The sequence below is a fragment of the Cimex lectularius genome, unplaced genomic scaffold (genome assembly GCF_000648675.2).
Source record: "Cimex lectularius strain Harlan isolate CLEC.00 unplaced genomic scaffold, Clec_2.1 scaffold28, whole genome shotgun sequence".
Classification (NCBI taxonomy): Eukaryota; Metazoa; Arthropoda; class Insecta; order Hemiptera; family Cimicidae; genus Cimex; species Cimex lectularius.
This window is the reverse complement of record NW_019392712.1, coordinates 2264385-2282697: the sequence shown is the minus strand read 5'-3', so window position 1 is coordinate 2282697 and position 18313 is coordinate 2264385. Positions and strand designations below refer to the sequence as shown.

Below are 18313 nucleotides of genomic sequence, written 5' to 3'. Positions count from 1 at the left end.
CTGGCAAACAAAGCCATTACCTAACAACAAACTGATAATAAAAATGCAATCTCGACGTGGTTCCACGCAGAAAATAAATCTACAACCATTTACAATAAAACATAACACGACCTACCGGTAAACGAGATAGACCAATGTAGCAAATTCCAATTATATCGATGGTGCACCGCCTCCAAAAACATGGATAACACCAAAAGTGGATCGAAAACAAGTAACACGGATCATAAAATACTAAAAAAACAAGCTAAAATGAGTAACATTTGAAAATTAATATAATTAACGCTTTAAATGAATAAATAATATCAGCATAATACCAATATTATACATAATATTAAAACAGAAAAATTAAAGCATAAAATAAAAGTAAAATTATAGTCCAAAGTTTCGGGGTAGACGGTAATTTGCTACAATTTATCTGCAATTTTCTTAATGACCGAGTTTTCAGAGTGAGATGTCGATCGAATTTGACGGATAGCTGTATTTAGGAAAATGGGGGACCACGGGATAGTAACTAGTAACTAGTATACCAAACCCTATATTATTTTTTGTTACAATCAACAATAGCCTTGAAATGCGTAGAACCTTGCTGTGAAGGAAAGCTTTATGTGGTCTATCTCGTTACCTACTATAGTGAGAAAAATATAAATTCTCTACAAACAGAAATACAAAGCACCCTGAATAAGGTAAACAGATGGCTCTGTGAACATGTTTCACCGATCCCCCCCCCCCCAAAAAAAAAAAACCAGCCGCTATACTTTTTACAAAACGGAGTCCACTCAGCTACCCTTCCTTGTACATATCCAATTGTCTACTCTCGTACTCAGACACAGTCCTCCGATACCTGAGGGTCATCTTTGACAAGGCACTGAATTGGTAATGGGTCAACCGAGCTTTAGATTCAATTTTAGATTCCATACAGTGTTTTATATTTGTATTTGAAGATTTAATTATTACACGAGTTTAGCATATATGAAAAACGACAATCATAAACAAATTAAAGGAAAAGTTACAGTTCCAAATTATTTTATACAGAAAAACATACTCCATTTCCAAAACAGTAAGATGTCATAAAGTAGAATTTTAGTGCCAACAATTTTATATCCCGTAAATTTATAAATACTTCGATGGTACGGTCATATTAGGTTTTCATAAGACTTTATAACTGATTAGACAATTATTTACTTATCACGGCATGACAGCTGATATAAAAATATTCGGTTTCTTATAATCAGCTGTCGGCACGAATTGAAGCGTGTCATTTGTTATTACTTTTCGAGTGCATAGATACCATTGTGAATGAAAGAGTTGATTAATTTGGCTTTCTGGCTAACTTTTCGCAACTTAAATTTAACACAAATCAAAACCATAACAAATAACAAGCCTTAAAGTATTGTTATAGCTTTTTTGGTTTTACCAGTCGCCACGCCCAGCATTGCAGAAAAATTAACATTTAACATGGTATGAAAAAAGGGGACGTTCTTCCTGGATATTTCTCGATTCGAGTTAACACAAGTTAACATCTAACGAACATCGTGAATAACTCTAATGTATTAAAATTTACCAAACGGAACGGTAAAGGAAGTTAATTCTGCACTCTCTGTTGACAACGGAATTTGATGGAATTGGTTTAAATCAATTACAGAAAAGTAGGTGGGTTCTCTTAGAAAGTCACATACAGGGTGTTTAGTTGACAGTAGGTAATCTACGTATTTAATAACTTTATTTATCTTTTGATAATTTACTACTAGCTTGAATTATTTTTTATTTGGATTTTGGACTTAAAAGACGAGCGATCCACATGGGCTATAGATTTAAGTAATTACTTTTTTGGAAATGAGGTCGTTGATTATTTCCTTCACAGCTTCAAGTTGCAGAGGATTAAGAGGGTAAGGTGGATAATGAATACTTTCATCACTAATTTTTGTCTAAATGATTTACATTAATTTTACTAATTCGGAAGTTAAAACTGAAAGGTATTTAATTATAATGTAATTTATTCAATTATGAGGATCCTTTTGGGTATTGTTATGACTTAAACTGGACGCTTGTATAGTATTATTTAATAAAAGATTTGCGCTGATAGATACGAAGGAATTTAATTTTTGATTTTAGAAATGAAAATAAAAACCTTTAGGACTTTAGAATTAGGAAGCTTTTATTAGAAATTTTGGAAACTTTGGGAAATTATACAGGGAACTCGCAAATTTTTTAAAACTAGAAATTCTTGTTTCCATGTTAAATCTTCAATTTTTAAACGCAAACGAATTTTGGGGAATGGTTCAATTTTGTTTCCCGCAATCGAATTAATTGTATCGGTAATATTAGAATTTATTTGCGCGATTTTTCCTTTTCTTAGTAGTTTAAGGAATAATTCATAACTAATAGAACTAAACCTTGCACCAGAACCTAATAATGCTATGGTATCTATATTATTTTATTTATTTTTAAGAAGCCTATTTTTTTTTTTTTAGTTTTGTCTTTGTATTTAAATTTATTTAAACTGTTCGAATTGACATTTAAAGATCTTTATCCCCCCCTTTTTAAGGTTTTTGATAACTGTGTTGTTGCTGATTCTGAGTTTATATATTTTGCTTAGCATTTCGATTTGATAACTCATTAATATATGAGTTAATACGGTAATGATCAAAATTTGGAGCGTACTCACTATCGTGTATGAAAGAACGATCTAGCCCCATTTGGCCATTATGTGTTCCGACCTACCTCTTATTTAAATGGTTTATGTTTATTTTTATTATAGTAAGTTTTGTGGTTGCTAGAATGTGGGTTATTAGAATAATTATTGTTCTTAAATCTTTGAAAAAAATTTACTGGATGACTATCTATCTGAGAGTTATTAAAGTTGTAATTTTTATTTTTGTTAAAAGTTTTGTTTCTTATGTTACTATGGGAATTGTAATAAAAAGGCTGAAGAAAGTCATCGAAAATATTTTGAGCATTGGGAATTACCCTGTCGACGGAAATTGTTTTTGCCATAGGGACTCTTGAACCTCATGTTGACTGTTGAAGATTATAAAATAGTTGTCATCGTCTTTGTACGTACGGCGTTCTTTAGTTATTTTTGAAATAATCCTTATCCCTATTGATATGACTGTGCGAATTGATTCTCGTTGGAGGATTTGCTGATGCCGATCCTTCTGAAAAATGAACTGAAACATCTGGGATTTTATTTTCCACATTTGGATTTTTTGCAACTTTAATATCTTGATTCATTGCATGATTAGCAAGAATCATTTCTAAATACGTTCAAACAATTCTTTTAGTGAGTTTATTTCAGATATTTTGGATGTATTCCTTTCCTTATTGATTTGACAAATTTTATTCATTGTCTTCTTCTAAAATTTTTGCAATTAAAATTTTCTTATTTGTATACTCTCGTAACGTTTCATTGTCTGTTTGTGTTCTTAAAAGATATATAGTGTTAACAATGTGAAATTGTTTTTTAGTGATTGGGTATGCTGCTGGAGAAAGAATTGCTTCTGCCGCATCTGTGTGTAGATCAGCTAATTCTTGTAGCATTGTTGCGAAATCGACAGGGTATCTTTCCGCTAATGGGGAAAGATCTACCATGAAGTTTAAAACTTTTTCCGCGTCGTAGAGTTTAAATGTTGAAATAGTTTTGAATGACGATTTTATATCGAATAGGGTAAAATGTTGTTTTTAAATTTGGATTTGGATCAGTTGGAAAGATTCTATTATTAGAAATGATAAATGTTGGAGTGAGTGTGGTGTTCAATCCTTTTTAAAAAGATAGTTCCTACTCACAGTAAGTTGTTTTGCAACGATCCGGATTTCGAGCCTTTTATCTCATCATCAGTTTGGAGGACTTCTACAACCACGTCTCTCGGCATGAATTGCCAAAGCGAACCCGCTGATACCTCCGCCAACGCGACGTTCCAATTAGCAGCTGATTTTTTTAATGGCGCTCAATTTGAACGAGCGAAACGCGGAAATTATAACACAAATAAATATTATACTAGTAAATACTTAATATTATTAAATTACTATTAAAACATATTAAAAGCTTAGCAAAAAACAACGGGCATCATTTATTGATAGGTTGCTAGTTAAAAGAATAAAAAAATTAACTTTAAACGAATCAACAATAGAACTCAGCCACTCCACGACAAATGAATCATTAGGTTTCCGTTGTTTGCCATGCATTGGTGAATTATCGGAAAAAGTTAGTAAAGTTTTAAACAAGAAGGTTTTAGAATAGCTTTTAGAAGTACGGGTTCACTTAAAAACATCTTCTTAAAACCTAAAGACAACGTAGACAAGTTGGCAAAAAGCGGGGTTTACCAACTCAATTGTAATGATTGTGATATTAAAGATATAGGACAAAGCGGTAGAGAAATAAAAACAAGAGTAAAAGAACACTTGCCTAAATCGAGCAAATTTTCGGAATTTAAAGACCATCTAAAAGAAACAAAACATTATTTCAATTCAAATTTAAATACAAGAGTGTTACATAGTTTCAACAAAAGGAAAGAACTAGATTGGTTTGAGAAATTTGAAATTAAAAAATGTAAAATTGAACATGGTGATAAATGCATTAATAATATAACAGATTTTGATCTACCACCCATTTTAAATATGTACATAAATAATATCAAACATCCAAATAATTAATCTAATTGTTATTATTTTTATAGTAATTTATAGTCATATTAAGTATTTACTAGTATAATATTTATTTGTGTTATAATTTCCGCGTTTCGCACGTTCAAATTGAGCGCCATTAAAAAAATCGGCTGATAATTGGAACGTCGCGTTGCCGGAGGTATCAGCGGGTTCACTTTGGCAATTCATGTCGAGAGACGTGGTTGTGGATGTCCTTCAACCTGATGATGAGCTAAAAGGCTCGAAATCCGGATCGTTGCAAAACAACTTACTGTGAGTAGATTCTATTATTGTCAAAAGAAGTTTTTGAAGCAAAGTTAATTCTCTCTGATTTGGTGTTTTGATTTATGTAATCATTTCTTCTGAATGCAAATTCGAACGATCGTTCACTTTTAATTTCTTTTTCCGTTTGTATTGACATCGTACTCATCAACTATTTTTTTACTTTAATTTTAATGTTTTTTGTTATTTTTTGGCGAATTTTGCAATAAACCTGCTAATCTATCTCTTAAAATAGTCTGGAAAATCGGATTTAGGATAAATCAATTACCGTAGATAACGCTTTAGTTGGTTTCGATTTTTGCTTGTCTATATCTGTCTGCGCTAAAGTCTGATCTTATCATCTTGGTTTTGAAAAGTTTCAAATTCTGAAGATGATCTCAATAAAGATCGAAACGTTGGCACGATAAAGAAAATGTTTTTGTGGTCACTAATCACCACACGTTTCAAATTCTATTGAATTTGGCGTTACAATTGTTATCTTTTATGTTTTAAAAAATATGGACTTTTTCCAATAAATAAGAAACTACATCTTCTTTACCGTAAATATAAATTGAGCTAGTTTTGAGTAAAGATGGGCTACACGCTTTGTTACGAATAATTTTGTAATGTATTTTTATTTTTATTTTATTTATCAATAGGTCAATTTTCTTAAATTAATTGATTTGCTTTTAGCTGGAATAATTTATAAAGCTCTAACAAAAAAAAAACAACAAAAAAACCAGGATTTTACAACAAATTAATTATTTGTATTATTTTAAAAGCAAAAATAAAAAAAGGAACACTAAAAAGTGAAAACTTATTGTGTTTATATACATTTTTTTGTTTCTTAAAAGAATATAAATAAGTCATTATACTTTTAATTATTAATGTAAATACAAGGTAGTTTGATTGTATATGTAATTTTTTTTTAAACTAATGAATATTCGGCTTAATAAAAGTACAAACGGTTTGTTGGCTCACTGCGAAATAAGAATGAAGATCACTCAGGCCTCTTCTTTTTGAAACTTACTAGCGTAAATCATAAACATATAATCTCATATCAAATCAAGTATCAGTGCGTAAAATAATTTTTAATCGGTCTATTCTATCGGGCTGATCAATCGCTCAAGAAATAAGCCAACTCACTCAAAATGTTAATATTTGATCCTTTACAACTTAAATTAACAACGTAATTGGTAAGTCCAACAGCTTCCTAATGATGGATTTTTCCTCAAAGAAAACAATTTCTGCCCTTGCCAACTAGTTTCCATTAACAGTTTAAATTGTTAATTCTCTCGGCCCTTTAAACTCAAGGAAATATTAGCACGAGTTCAATATTTGCTTGTAACAACTTCGACCTCTTTACGAGTTTATGACGTTCATTCTGAAATAATCATTTATAAAATGAAAAAGTAATGACAGCAGATGTATAAAAAGCATATGGGTGGTATAACCATATTCAGTGTTATATAACAAGAAAATGAAAGCTTTTCTTAAAGCCTTCTATTCATTTTTAAAATTTTCAAAATTTAATATTATAAATATTACAACCGGTTGTCCGGAAATCGTGATTAACAAAGACAAAATAATGTAAATTGACGGAACTATTAAGCACTTAAGCCATTAAACCGTCCATTAATACATCTACAAGGAAGGTTAAATCTCCCAAGACGGCTAGAGACTATATCATTATGCACAAGATGCTCTATATTACTATATTTTGTTTAAACAATTCGGCTGATTATGTCAGTTTTTCATATATCTGTTATCTTACTCGTCGATAAAAAATAAAACTCACTTTTCACATTTTAAGTTTTACTGCTAATGAACAAATTCTAAGGAAACTGCAATTTGCATTTCTCCATCCGTACAGAATTGGAATGTGTGACGTAATTTAAAAGTTTACCATAGCGGACAAAATCTACTCCTTTTCTTAAAAATTGGTGAAAGCAAATTTGTTCAAACCCGAAAAAGTAATAAAAATTCTAACGAAAAGTCAGGCCGTACTAACTTTTCAATTCCTTTTTGTCTCTGCCAAAAGTTTTCTTTTTAAAAAACGAAAAGCAGAAATAATAACGTAAAAGCAACAAAACCCATTCCTAAACTTCAATACTGTGGGGGGGGGGTGGCCGCAACGGTTCAGGCGTTGACACGGCGCTCATCACTGTAAGGTAAGGGTCCCGGGTTCGAATTCAAGGCCGCTGGATACATGACGTACTTACATACGGGCTTTTTTCAAAAACATCGGCAGCCCGAGAGTTGATATAACCTCTGCTATTGCGAACCTTCGTTTAAAAAAAGAAGAAAAAAAAAAGAATCGTTATATTGCCTCATTGGTTTACTGCCATTATTTGGTAAAATTCTTGGCGTCGGTGTCTTCCAACCTTTAGTATCGCTGTGTCGTAATTCTGACGACTGTTTGTAGATTTGACCTTTTGTACATGTAAACTAAAATTATTTTTCCCATAATAGGTAGGTTTTTCATATCGTTGTGAAACACATTTCTCTTGATAGAATATATTCTTTTCTCAAAATTACTTTCATTTGAAAGTATAATCCAGGACACCACGCCAAAGAAATTTTTTTTTGTTTCGTAGATTTTTATTATTAATGGTAAATAGTTTATAAATACGTAAGTATTTTCTAATAATTGTTAGTAAGTAGAATATAGAAATAATTACTAAATTTGTAAATTTTTGAAATTTTGTTACCACACATTCCTATTTTACTTTTTTTAAATAAAATTTAGCTTTAAAAACATATTCTATATATAAATGTAAATGAAATAATTGTTTTACAATTCTTTTTAATTATTTGTAATTATCCCAAATAAATTTGATATATTCGTAATACATTTCAAGTAAATACAATGCCAATTTCAATTTTTATTAATTTATATACTACTTCCCCATAATACTCGTTAAACATCATTGCATCCTCCGTTCCACAGAAAGACTGCTACGGGGGTGCTTTCTTTGAAATGAAGCAATCCTTGGATCGGGTTTGGCAACCTGATTTGCTCTAGAAACTCAAGAGGATCCTGATTACTTTATCCTAAATTCTACTGTCCGATAGATATTTTCAAATATGAAGCAGAAAATCGTTGTCTCCCATCCGCTAAGCTTAAGCGTGTGTACCGCCAGGCACCATCATTGGTCCCACTTTTTATTCATTATACTTTCGATATTCGTATGGCACCTGGACTTGCTCTGAAAACTCATAACATAATTGTAAAATCTTAATTAAGCCGAAGCCGGTGATGCGCAAGGCAGCATCGTTGGTCCCTCCGTCTATTCAGTATACACTACAGAAAAGTCATTATATATTACTTGTCATATGTGGAACCTATACCGCCATCCTTTCAGAAAACCTAAACCCAGCAGTGGCCAGCTCTCGCGCTTCGAGGGGCGCATTAGGAAATCTGAAAGCTCTTTTTTGGAGGGGAGAGTTGCTCGATGGACAAACGAGGTGAAGTCACTTATCATCATTGGGGTAAAGTCAAAATTCAAAACTGACCGGCAATAGCAAAAGGGTAGGGATATCGTAATGGTAGGGATAGAAGGGCTACTTTTTTTCGGAGCGATTCATCGCTAGCTCTGTTAAATAAGTTAACTCTTTTGATCAGCTCGCAATTGGGGCCTCATCTTTAATTCAAAGCGTTCCAGTTTCCAAACAATGCAATCATACCAATCCAAATTTTAAGAAACATTACGCAATGTCCCAATTTATTATCCAACACAATCTTCAGCTGTTAATTGTGTATAGTGATTACATCGTACATCCTTCCATATTATATCATATTAATCTTTTTATGTAAGGTTTTGGTTGAAATGAAAAAGTTAGTGCCACATGCGGGATTCGAACCCACGACCTTCGGCTAAATTCGCCGCTGCTCTACCAATTTAGCTATCGTGACTTTGATCCAGTCGGACACCAACTCCCCATCACAACCTACAACCTTACGAATTTTTCCTTCCTTTTTGCCATTTTTCATTTCAACCAAAACCTTACATAAAAAGATTAATTAACTGAAAGATGTAATTTGTTCAATAGACCACTAAATATAATGCATTATATCATATGTTTATGCTAGATACTCATTCTTTTAGTCCGACACCTTTAAATTCGAACTTTGAAAAATTAAAGCTCCAATGGCCTCACGATTTCCTACTAAGTGTTTTGATATGGAGCGTAAATAAGGGGATATTTCTCCATTTCTGTAAAATTGAATTCTGTTTAAGCACAGCAGAGTTGCATGTAGTTCTCTTGTCACGCAACATAAAAATAAGGTATTTGTATTAAATAATAAAGTCAACCCTTGCAATGAGGCTAGACTCTTAATAAGCAATAGAATTTCATTTCTTTATTGTATGTTTTGACTCATTGCTTGCACATATTGAGTCTGGCTTCTTGAGATGAAAGGCTTTTCATTCCAAATTAGCAAAGACTGAGGACTTCAGTAATCAATCATGTTTGAATGAAGCCCTGGCAAAGTCCAACCTTCCATAGCGGTTCCTTTTCCGCTCATACCGCTCCATTGTTCCCTCCGTCGCGTAACACATAACTGTTTCATGTTCGTTGTAGACATTACTCTTTACTGTTTCCACTCGTTTTCTCAAACAATGAATTACATTTTATGGTTGTCGCTATAGGATATTACAATACGAGTTTTTTCTACGTTGTTTCAGAAAATGTATGATTTTTGTTTTGCTGTGTTAAAATATATTCAATTTTAGATAGGAAGACTAAGAAAAATAATACATTAACATATTGTTACAAAACCGTTCTCAATTAGGAGCCTTGGAAGTAATACGACGGATAATTGAACATAATCGATTCCATTGTACGCATTTTAATATTTTCGTACGATAAAATTTAGCTTAGGGTCGAAGCTGGTAGTAAATCAACGAAAAGTTTTCAGAGCTGAATCTGAATTTTCGTTGCAACAACAGCAGGGGATCGGCGACCGCTTTCCAAATGAAACTTTATCGGTACGTTGGTTTAAGTTGGAGATGAGGATCAGTTTAATTACTCCCGCTCTTTTGGCATTTCAGGATTTCATTAAGGGGACTTCATAAGTTGAAGCTGTTGGTGAAGTTAAATAAGAAGGTACTAACATTACATTCGTTAAATTATTTTCCTTAAGAACAGAAGAGAATATGGACTTCGTGCCATATATTCGTATATTCAATTGGCATTATTTTGAACTTGGGGGCATCATTCCAATGAAATATCTTACATTGATTGTGTAACATTCAAAGTTGCACATCTTTAGCTGTAGTATCTTTAATGCTGTAAAAACCATACACTTTGGGCTAAATGGAAGGTTTTGATTCCAAATGTCGGGAATATTTAAGTTTACGTTGAACCGGCGCAGGGACACTTACTGGGTCTGTCACCACTCGCGGTTTTTTGAGTCAGATGCGTTCTGGCATTGCGCGAACTACAGTGAGGAACTGTCTGTCACTTTGAGTAGGTTTATGTATCTTACAGATCTCATTCTCATCTCCCTTTTACTTTCACTCCCCTCTTCCTCCGTCCCTGCTTACACTTCTCTCTCTCTCTCTCTCTCTCTCTCTCTCTCACTCTCTCTCTCTCTCTCTCTCTCCTTCAATCCCTTTCTCAAGTTTCGCGTTTACATCATACTAATTGCTTTCCTGTTGGTCCAGTCAAGTTATGATCAGACGTGTTAGGATGATGTCGCCTTCTCGATTGTAGATAAAAAAGCACAAAAAAATATAATGCAGAACCTTGGTAAAACATGATAGTATGGTTACCATTCACGCTATCATTGTTCGATTCCTCGATTGACTGGTGTTAAGTCACTCCAGTCACGCTAATAAATTGTAATCACACGCCACTATGCTTTCTCACTAACCGAGAGTACTAGATACAATATTCCTATGGGTAATTAGGGATAAGTCCCTCTATTCATGCTAATAAATTACAATTTCTCACCATAAAAACTTTCCCTATACCCCAGAGTACTCGACATTCTCAAGTGTCATTAGGGATAAGCTCTACATTTATCTAATCAATTAAATCGCACACTCCTATTCCATTTACACTACCCTACAGTACTCGATATTCCTCAAGGTAATTGAAGATAGGTCCTTGGATTTGTGCTCATAAATTACATTCACACACTAAAATTAATTCATACTACCCATGATTACTTGATATTCCTCGGAATAATTAAAGAACATCCACTCTATTCACCTTAATAAAGTGCATTCACATACTTCTTTCCCCCTGCCCGAGAGTACTCGATGTTCCTCGGAATAATTGTGGGAGGAGTCGGTCGATTCACAATAATAAATTACATTCACACATAGACTTCCTTCGCACTGGCCCACATTACTTGATATTACTCGGAGTAAATGAGAAAAAGGCCCACGCTAATAAATTACATTCACACACCAGACTTCACACTGCCCGCGAATACTCCATTATCCACGGGGAAATTAGGATTAGCCCTTCAATTGACGCCAATAAATTACATTCACCCACAAAATGCATTCACACCTGGTAGTACTGAATATTCCATGGAATAATTCGGGATTAGCTTCCATTCACACTAATAAATGCATTATTTCCAATAAATAACGTATGATGACACTATTACATTCACACCAACCGCGAATATTAGATATTCCTTGGCTTAATTAATTAGACACGCCAGTCATGCTAATCACTACGCCAGAGTGCTCGATATTACTAGCGCAAATTAGGGATAACACTTTCCATTCATGCTAACAAATTATATTAACGCACCACAATTCATTCACACTACCTGAGACACTTAATATCCCATGCAGTAATTGAGAATAAGCTGTCGTTCACGCTAATAAATGCAATATTTCTAATGAATAACGTATGTTAACACTACATTTTTCACTCTACACGCGAACACTAAATATTCCTTAACGTAATTGAGCATAAGCCACTCTATTCTCTAATAAATTACGATCGCACACCACAATTTTTCCCACTACCCGGCTATTCGATATTCCTAGCAGTAAGTCCCTCCATTCATGCTAATAAATTACAATCTAACACCATAATTCTTTAGCACGATCCGAGAATACTGAACGTTCTCAGGTGTAATCGGAGAAATTCCCTCAATTCAAGCTAAATTACATTCACAAACGACAATTTATTCAATCTACCCCGTAGTACTCGATATTGCTCAAAGCGATTGGGGATACCCTTTTATTCGCGCTAATAAATTACATTCCCATACCATAATTCATATACACTGCCTGAGAGCATTCTATGTTCCACGGGTCGTTGGGAACAAGTCCTAATTTACGCTAATAAATGCATCCTTTTCAATAAATAACATACATAAATGTACTAAAATCTAATGGAGGTAAAATATTCTATGACCCTGCGTAATCGGTTCCAATGGCAAATTAAATGGAATTTCTTAATAAACACTGAAATAATTTATTTCTAATTTTGTAATGAGAATGTGTTAGTAAATGAATTCCATCAAACAAAAAATCATTCCATTTTTATATAAAGCTACAAAATCCACTGATGAGAAATGAAAATGTGTTAGTACCTTTCTAAATTAAAAAATAACAATATAAAAACAATCTAAAGTTTGAAAAAATGTTAATGTTTATTTATACAAATGAAAGCCAAAGGAGGTGTCCTAAGTCGCAACCCCAACCCAATTGGGCAATTTCAGAGCATAAAATTTTAAAATTTAATTTCAATTTTAGCTTGTATCTATCTCCCAGGGATTCAAGATCGCTCCCTTTCTTTCATTGCAGTCGAAATACAATTGCAACTCAAACCTTTATTTTCATACAATGATACGGCAATTCTCTCTAGAACCACTGACCCTGTTACTTTTATCGCCAGTATCCAATCGCATCTTTATATTTCAGAACGTTCAGCAATGGAATAGTTCGCACTCCTAATAGAAAAGGTCACTTACCTGTTTATTTACGCTGCTCGCAAATTCCTGCAGCGAATGATATATGATATCATCTATTATACCTGGAAAAAAATACTTATTTAGACTTTTGGACGGTAACTTCAGATATAAAATGCTGAACAGACTATTTGAGAAAAGATAAAAACTAATAAACTCGGCCCTCAACGCTACAACATTTGAATCTGCGTAATTGGACTACTGGACGCCCAAGCATTAAAAATTCAACATGTTCTCTTTTACGTGACCAAATACCATTCACTGCAGTCTAAACATACCATACGTCCTAAAACTGGCTCAGTACTGCTAGAATAAAATACACTCCAAAGTCTTCTCCTATTTCAATCCATTAATCACAACTTATTTATTTAAACCCTTTCTTCCAACCCTCGCAGGAGATTTAGTGGTATGTAGCAGTACGACCCTCCGGGTGATTTCACCCCACAATTTGGCCACGTTCATTTGACGGTGCCCTTCAAATCAAAAGGAATTGTGTATAATTTAGTGATGGGGCTCCACTCGCCAGCTGAACAAAAGTTAACTCACTTTACTAAGCAAGCGATGAACCTCTCAAAAAAAGAGTAGTAGCCCTGATATCCCATTTATTCCGAAACCAACTCTTCAGCGATCGCCGCTTAATTCTGGTTTTTCTCTTTACCACCACTCAATAGCTTGACGAGTGACTTCAACCCGTTGGGCCCTCCAGGTTTCTCCGTTCCTGCCTCTCTTCGCCCGAGCCGCTCTTAACTCTAGCAGCTCTCCATTCCAAACGCACATCGGTTTTACTGATTCACCTCTCACACGTTAAACTCAGTCACAATAAATAACAACGTTTGCAGATCAGCTCTGTGTGCTTTAAAAAATATCTGTTAATTTCTTTTTTTTTTTCGTGCTTAATGAAAACATTTATTTCCATTATACATGCACTTTTATTGTTTATATGTTTGGATTTTTGTTTTATTCACTCGTTGAAAAGAAGAAGTGGTAAAATTAAACGGTTGTTAATTATAACCCTATAATTGGGGCAATCAACCTTTACGATTGGCCCTGGCGCTGGCACATCGAACTTTGAAAACCCGGCCAAAGTTTATGCATGGAATTATGATGGGTAAGATAAAGTTGATGAGCGCGAGTGACAAGCCATTATGAACTGATTCATTTTACTGAGTTAGCGGTTTTGATCCGATGCTTCAAAAGAGCGATTTTTCGCATCTCTAGTGTATTTATTTTGTAAATATTTTCATTTTTACTTTTCGCATCTTGTATTCATGAAACAAAGAACCCTTATAACACCTGAATTGAATCTTATTATCATAATATTTAGTAAATATTAAGCTTTTTTCACTTTGTAAACAAACTTTACGGGTTGTTAAATGGAACCTTCGTTTTGTATTCAATGTGATTTGAAGCTCAGAAGTGAAAATGAACAAAAACAAAATGTTTTTGGATTTTACTTCTGCGTAATGAGTGGCATTATAATGAAGAAAAAAGTCTATGTTAATTTCAAATCAATTTGATATCTTTAGAGAAAAAATATGAATGTAAAAAGCTAATACTCGATGAATGTTTGATATTGAGATTTCATTTATAAGCTATTGGTTCACTAATTGGATCATAAAGCGATTACCTGTCGAATTTAATTGAACAAGTGGATTTTTGATTCTAAACAAAATTATACCAAGAATATTCGTTTTTGTAAAAGATGGTTCTATTCACAAATGTGTTGTTTAGAACTAAACTAAGCTTAAAGCTCATCATCAGGTTGAAATCCGGATGGTTGTAAACAACTAATTTGCGAGAAGAACCATCTTTTTCCAAATGTGAATCTACGTACACAGCCCCACCTTCATCGTTTCTAAGAATATTCGTTGCTGTATGTTTATTTGAAAATTTTTGTCTACCTTTTAAAAAGATATTGAAATTTGTGGTATTGATCCTCTTAATGTATTGACTGATTATTTACAAGTAAAAATTCTTAGATTCTTTCCAGTGTAAAACGGATCTGTGTTGTCTTGTATATTGAGGGTTTGTCCTTTCACTAGGTGGCCCGTGCAAAGATTCCAACTATGTTTTCTTCTCTTTTGTTGTCACTAAACTTTTAATATAATAATTTTATATATTTGATGTATAAATTTGAAGGAGTTTGACCATAAAATATATACACAAAAGTCAGAAAACAACATTAAAAATGTAGTCACTCAACTCTGCCTGGTGGTAATGGTGGGGTTCCTCGAATCATATTTAAATGAAAGTTAAGGTGGCAGTCGTACATCAAACCTGTCTATGTTCATTGCAGGAAAACCTTTGGATCTGGGAATGACCGTAGATGCCAAGCTGCGATAGAAAACGGACGTGAAGAAAAAGGACAGAAATAGGTTTAACGTATAGACAACTGCTTGATAGGACGTGGCTCCAACCTTGCTATACAAAATAAAACATTATTATATAAACAAGTCATAAAGCCTATGTGCACATATGGTATTCAACTATGTGGTTGTCCCAAACACAGCAATATCAAAATCATACAAACACTCCAAAAGAAAATCTTACGTAACATGGTCAAAGCACCATGGAATAAGGACTTACATAGGGATCTTAAGATCGAAGGGACTTGTTCATTTATGCGTAGTTAATACAAAGTCTTTTAGTGCTGAAAATGATTTGGTTACACAGACTATTTCATGGAGATTAGGCGGCCATTCTGCTGAAGTGATGTTCTTTCGCAAACGTTCACTTTCTGCATTGAGTTTGATACAGCTGAAGAGTTTATGTTCGGCGTCTTCTTCAGTGTTGCAGACGGAGCATAACAGGCTGTCTCTTTTCTTAAATTTATTGAGATAGCTAGGAGATGTTCCATGTCCTGATCGCATTTGGGTGGTCCAGAGTCGGGGTGTAGCAATTTTGCTTTTTGTCTCCTTTCAACGCTGAAAAAAAGTTTAATGTCAGCCGACCCTTATTGTTCTTTGTCCATCTTTCTTGCCATGATGCCCTTGTCATCTTTCCCAAGTACTCTTTCGCCTCCTTTCCACTTGCGCTTCGGAACCTGTCTATTTCTCGTTGGCTTGTCCCTTTATCAATTGTCTCATTTTTCTTTTTCTGGTGGATGACCACCCTTTCTTTAAGGACAAGATCTATTGTCGGTGTGTTGGTAATTACTTGTATGGCGTGCGTTGGAATTGTCGTGAACCCTTTTGTGGTTCTTATAAGAGCTATTCGTTGGCTTTGCTTTATTATAGCTTTGCTTTTGCTCAGTGGTCGTTTGGCCCGCACCATAACTTGCTATTGGGAGGAAGACACTTTTACAGATTGTGGAGAGCGCTTTTGTGCTATGTCCGTTTTTGTCAAAAGTAAATTCCTTATTTTTAAAAAATTAAACATTTTAATCCTTTCCTATCAACCCCTAAACAATTACTATATTTTAAAAAATTTAATTTTAAGAGCTTACTTTTTATTTATGTTTTTAACTTTTTTTTACATATGCAAAACTAGCATTAAATAAATTTATATTAAGTATATTTCCAAGGAATTGAATTATGATAAAGTACGACTTTTATTTAAGGACGTAGAAACTTATACAGAGTGTTCGGCTACTCGTGTTACAAACTTTGCCAGTAGATTCTTCATTCAAAAAGAAACCAAAATGTCCTAATTAACTACGGACCCAATCTCAACAGTTTCGGAGTTATTTCACTTTTACTGACTTTTTTAAGATTTCGCCACCTTGCTTCCAATAAACAATGATAACTCCAAAATTAAAAGGTTTTGTACAAATCTGTTGATGATACCATTGTAAACTAAGTTAAATTTCCAATGAGATGTGATCAATACTAAACTTGTAAATCTTCGTGAAATAAGTGTTTTAGTAGTCAGAACTTTGAAAATATTTTGTTTTTTCAAAGTTGAAAAACTTACTATGATGATTCTAAACTACTATTTCCAAACATAGAGACCAGTGAATTTCAGAAAACGTACTCCATTTAATATCCTTTTTAGCGTTGCAATTGCTTTTTTAATTACTTTTTTCAAAGATGAATAAATTGATGAAGGAAAAGGAAAACCGTGGCTGACAGATTTGTAAGGTGAAAAATTGAAAAAAAAAGCTTAAGGAAAATAAATACTTAAGAAAATATTGAATGAATTTATTAAACTTTTTTAATTTTGATTCGAAGTGCCCTTTCGCTATTCCGGTCAATTTATTGTACACACTTCTTTTCGTTTTCCTTATTTTAATAGCGTGAGGTACCGGGTTCAGGTTATCACCTAATATTACTCCTAAGTACTTGTACATATTTTCCCTATGAGCATTAGGGTTTGGCACTTTTCGGGGGCTACCTTTATCTTTGCAAGCTCACACTGATCTGATGATTTGATGATTAACTCGAAAATTGCTTGCGTCATGTCGATTATTTCTTTTCTCGTTTGCCCTTTGATTACAACAACTAGGTCGTCCACAAAAGCTACGAACTTGTAACCCCTTTCTGTCAGTAGTTGTAGCAGACTGTCAAAAAGGCCGTTCCAGAATAGTGGGCCCAAAACTGAGCCTTGGGGCAGCCTTACGCTATTCCATGTTCGATGACAGTGCTTCGTTGCAATTTCCGCTTTCCTTTGATCGAAGTAGCTTACGATGTTCTGGTAGATGTTTCGAGGGCAAGTCTTGTTTTTTAGTTCTTTTAATAGATGGGCCCATTCTATGTTGTCATACGCTCCTTTTATATCGAAGAAAACCCCCATTACATATTTTGTATCCCCACCTTTTTCGACTTCGTCGTAGAGTTTGCAGATTGCGACATCCGTCGAGTGGTTCTTTCTCGCGCCAAACTGCCTTTCGGACAACTTTCCTTCTATTAGTGGCATTACTCTTAAGTGAATTAGCTTTTTAAAATCTTTCCCAGAACTGGCAGACAGCATATTTGTCGATAGGAGCTGGCCTTGTCTATCGGTAGGCTCTTTCGCGTCACAATTTGACCAAAGATCTGGCATATATCAGCGCACAGCGTGTACGTAATCGTTCACCCCCATCGACGTCGGGTTCAAATACAGTCTTCCCTCGTTTAAATTTTTTTTAATTTCTGGTGACACTTGAGCTGTCCAGTTGACCGTACGTCTGTCCTTTCTTCTGTCTTGAAAAGTGGCCTGAATTGTTCACTATCCATCGTAATTCTAGTGCCAGAATATATTTTCAAACTTTACTTTTTCCAATGTTTTGTCCACCTCGTAAATGTTTATTCTTGGAAACATTTTTTTTGGCAACTGCATCTCTCAATTGTTTAAACTGTCCGGCAACTTACATAGGAATTATAACCCAATATCTGGATAAGAGTGTAAAGCAATCTATCTATGAATGCAAAAAACCCAAACAAAATCCTACAGCACTGACTACCCACCATTTTGAACACCAACACAATTTCGACTTCAACAATCCAAAATTATCACACACAGAACAAAACAAAAATTTGATAAAATTAA

General features: G+C 34.0%; 1 protein-coding gene across 1 annotated transcript in view; it reads left to right on the top strand.

Moving 5' to 3' along the window:
- The window catches only part of LOC106669197 (probable G-protein coupled receptor CG31760), a 437919-nt gene that overhangs the window by 47321 nt on the left and 372285 nt on the right, over positions 1–18313 (top strand). The window lies entirely within an intron of this gene.